This window comes from Typopeltis vanoorti, chromosome 15 (assembly GCF_054136105.1).
Source record: "Typopeltis vanoorti isolate ZY-2024b chromosome 15, IOZ_Tvanoo_1.0, whole genome shotgun sequence".
Classification (NCBI taxonomy): Eukaryota; Metazoa; Arthropoda; class Arachnida; order Uropygi; family Thelyphonidae; genus Typopeltis; species Typopeltis vanoorti.
In genome coordinates, this window is record NC_143563.1 from 4,978,281 (window position 1) to 4,982,956 (window position 4,676).

General features: G+C 39.7%; 1 non-coding gene across 1 annotated transcript; it reads right to left on the minus strand.

Moving 5' to 3' along the window:
• Window positions 1-3,448: 3,448 nt before the first annotated feature.
• Window positions 3,449-3,521, minus strand: TRNAV-AAC (transfer RNA valine (anticodon AAC)). The gene has a single exon. It is a non-coding gene; the product is annotated as a tRNA-Val (tRNA).
• Between the last annotated feature and the right edge of the window lie 1,155 nt (window positions 3,522-4,676).

A 4,676-nucleotide genomic window follows, 5' to 3' on the forward strand; every position in this document is an offset into this window, starting at 1 on the left:
TGTCAGCAAGATTTTTTTTTCTAAGTTGGTACATCTGTTATAAGCATCCATGTGAAATTCCAAGTCATATTATTATTATTATTATTATTATTATTATTATTTCCCAAGACCTCATGGAGTCAAAGACTCATCTAGGAGGTCCTTTAATCACACACACATCTCATCATACTGTGTCTCAAACTCCTTGCAGACACCACACTCCCAGGCAAGGCATTCCAATCATTCACAACTCTGCACAAAAAAAACCTGCCTCTCACTTCCCTACTCACACCCTCTTTATACAGTTTCCAGGAATGACCTCCAGTTCTCCCTTGATCTCCCACTATTCTCTGTAGAACTTCTCCACCATTGATCTTATAATAACCCCTTACCAACTTGTAGGTATCTATCATATCTCCCCTCTTCCTTCTCTCCACCAGACTCTCCAAATTACAACTTCTCAATCTTTCCTCATGCTCAACTTTCCAGAGGTCAGAAACTACCTTAGTCAGTCGCCTTTGGACCCTTTCCAAAATCTCTTCATCCTTCGGAAAACCCGGTGACCAAATCTGGGCACAATAGTCCATGTGTGGCCTAATCAAAGCCTTATACAATGGAACAAGAATCTCCCTTCTTCTACACGTCATTGTCCTCTGCATCATTCCCAGAAGTCTTTGTGTTGTCTTCACAATTTTGGCGATGTGTCCCCTAAATTTTAGATCCTTATCCACTATCACCCCCAGATCTCTTATTTCCTCTACCTCCAACAATATATTCTCACCAAGCATAAATTCTGCATCCCATCTTTGTTTTCCAAATTTTAAAACCTTATATTTTGCAACATTGAATTCACATCCCCATTTGCTTGCCCAATCACTCAATTTATTCAAGTCTTCTTGCAAGGCCACGACATCTTTACTACTCTTTATGGTTCGTCTCAACTTTGCATCATCTGTAAACAACTGAATATCTCCATCCAAATCTTCACCAATATCATTAATATACAAGTTAAATAGTAATGGCCCTAAAACAGACCCCTGAGGCACTCCACTAGTGACTTTCCTTTTCCTGGATATCGCACCCCCATACACAACTTGTTGATACCTATCAGATAGCCAGTCTCCAAACCAATGCACTAATCTAATATCCAACCCCATCTGCTCTAATTTGATTGTCAACTTATCATGAGGTACTCTATCGAAAGCTTTTGCGAAATCCAAGTATATTACTGTGTATCCTTCTCCTCTGTCCAAGGAAGTAGTCACTTTATTGTAATAAGTAAGTAGATTACTAAAACATGACCTCCCTTTAGCAAATCCATGATGTCCATCAAAGATTATACCATTGTTGTCAACCCAACTCTGGATCCTAGTTCTCACGAGCTTCTCCAACAACTTAACCAAAACCCCTGACACACAGATAGGCCTATAGTTTGATGCTTGAGTTCGATCACCTCCTTTATGAAGTGGCACAATCTTGCCCTCCTTCCACTCTTTATGAACTTGACCAAGTGCAAGACTCATATTAATAAAAATATGTCAAGCAGGCATCAACTCTCTGGCACATTCCTTCAGAATACGTGGTGATATATTATCAAGTCCCACAGCCTTATTTACATCTAGTTTACTCAACTCCCAAAACACCTCTTGCTCACTTACAGTCAGTCTCTCCTCCCCATCATCAACTGCTCTCAATCTCTCCATGAAGTCACATTCACAAGATTGAAAGATCTTTATGAACTGCTAATTAAGTATCTCCACCACACATTCTGCAACAGCTATCTTTATACCATTTCCTCCAATTAATGTCATCCCTCCATAATCATTCTTTCTTTTGCTGGCTACATATCGAAAGAACTCCATAGGATTCTTTTGGCTTCATTAGCTAACTGCTGTTCATACCTCTCTTTGGCTACTCTCACCAACCAAGTCACCCTCCATGCCTGGTCTTTGTAGATGTCATGAAATTGGTGGATGCTCACCTCCTTGTGGAGCATCCACCTTTCTCACACTGTGTACCCCTGTCCACCCTGAGCCTCCCCGTTTCCCTGCTCTTCTTGCATGCCCATTCTCTCATTTTCTGTACTCATACCACTCACTTCCCCATTCATTTCCACTTCTTCAATCTCTCCTGTCTTACTCTCCTACTCTTTCACATCACTCCCCTCTCGATCTGATTCATTCTCTCTATTCACTTCTCTACCTTTCAGCAGCAGTCTCTCCAAGTGACTCACACCATAACCACTCAAATGCAGTCCATTACTCCTATACGGCTTACTTCGTCCCTCAAACTCATTCCACACATTAATAAACTCCCATCTCCTCACTCATTTCAGCCATAATATTATTCATAATCCTTGCTCTCCACCTCATTTCACCACAATCATACCTAGGCAACACACTGACTACCCTTCCTGTCACACTATTCTCTTTTATCTTTCCAAGCAGCCTCCTGACATTCATTCTGACATGCTCTTTGTTCGCTCTCAAATCATTAGTACCAATTAATACAATTAACTCTTTTGCTCGCTCCTGCCTCATATTCAGTGCCTCTATCACTCTACTCATTTTACTGCCTGGAAAACATACCTTGTGCATTTTATCCTCTAGCACACCTTTAATAATGGAGTCGCCATACAACGCTACTCGCTCATCTTTCGTTAACTCTTTCATGCCATCATGAATTATTTTAATAGTTTTGACCCGAATTCTCTTAATTTTATTCCTCATTCATTTCATTTCTCTCTATCATTAAATCTTTCTAACTTTCTAACTCTTGACCCTCCTCTTCTCACTTTCCCTCTCATTCATCCTTCTTTGTTTCCGTACTTTTGGTCCAACATATGTCCAACTTTCACTATCATTCTTCTCATTTTCACTCTTATTTATCTTTCTTTGTTTCCGTACTTTCGGACTAACATGCATTCAACTTTTGCTATCATTCTTCTCACTTTTACTCTCATTCGTCTTTCTTTGTTTCAGTACTTTCAGTCCAACATGCATTCAACTTTTGCTATCATTCTTCTCACTTTTACTCTCATTCATCTTTCTTTGTTTCAGTACTTTCAGTCCAACATGCGTCCAACTTTTGCCATCATTCATTCTTTTTTCGCTATCATTTATTCTTTTGATTTTTTTCACTTGCGATTTCTGCGTCACGCCATTTCTACTTTCATTCGTTCTCTCAATTTCGTTTCTTTCTGCCACTCTTGCCTCACTTTTGTCCCTTTTAACATCCATTAAGAGCGGTTTCAAATCGCTCTTTTTCTTTTTTCCTGATTTTTTAACATTTTTTCGCCTCTCTTTCAAACGTGCACTCGCAACATGATCGTTACTAACTCTTTCTGTCATCAATTTCATATTTGCATTTATCAGTTCCTCATTCAGGTCACACTTCATACACACTCTTCTTGCATCCATGCTAAACATCCACAAATCATTTATGTAATCGAAGGAATAAAAAAACTGAATGTACTTGCCAGGTATCGAACCTGGGACCTTCCGCATGTTAAGCGGATGTGATAACCACTACACCACAAGTACGTAGTTGAATGGATCTGAAGTCTGGTAATATGGACAAGGTGGTAAGTGATAAAAATAAATAAATAAATAGTATATTGCTCTTTCTAGTAAGTACAGTGGTGCCGAGCCCAAGGTACTTGGGCTTGGCACTCCTGTACTCTCCACTGCTATGAAGAAGAAAGTTCAGCAAGTAAGGATAGATACACCCCTAACCCTGAATTACTCTAATAGCATTGGGGGGGGGGGGCAAGAAAAAAGAGAGAGAAAGAAGAGGTGGAGGGACTGGTCTATAGATAATATAACAGATGTATATTATGTGAAGTAAGGCTTGGTCCAGCATCAAGTACCTTGGTAGTCTACACCACAAGTCATTCTATCAAGCAGTTTGTGTTATACAGTTGTCTGAAGCAAAAGTGTCTTCTGTATCCCTTGAAATGGATAAAACTGAGTATTGTGCGGTTATAAAATTCTTTTGTAAAAGAAGGTTGAACGCCAAAAGAAATTCATTCAAAGTTCATAAAAGTTTGTGGGCACTCTTCTCTTTCATTTTTGACAATTACGAAATAAGTTGCCGAGTTTAAACGTGGCCATACGAGCCTTGAAGATGATGTCCAAAAAGTGTAACAACACCAGAAATCATTGATCAAGTGCACAATATGATATTGGATGAACGGCAAGTCAAAGTGCGTGAAATTGCTAAGACTATAGACATTAAGTTCAGAACCCTGTGGTCAGCTGCTTTTTCCTGGATTCAAATCATCCATATCATCATCAGCAGCAGCCAATTTCTGTCCACTGCCAGATGAAGCCCCCCCCCCCCCAAATCCTCCATTCATTCCTATCTTAAATCTTTCTATTTATTCATCATTTGAGGGTTTTTTTGTCTAATCCTTCCTTGCTTACCAGGTTTCGTGGAAGGACAGCCTACTTACGTAAATCAGATACCTGGGAAGATCCACTGCTATGAAGAAGAAAGTTCAGCAAGTAAGGATAGATACACCTCTAATCCTCGATTACTCTAATAGCATTGGGGGGGACAAGAAAAAAGAAAAAGAGAGAGAGAAAGAAGAGGTGGAGGGACCGGTCTATAGATAATATAACAGATGTATATTATGTGAAGTAAGGCTTGGTCCAGCATCAAGTACCTTGGGCTCGGTATCCCTGTACTTACTAGAA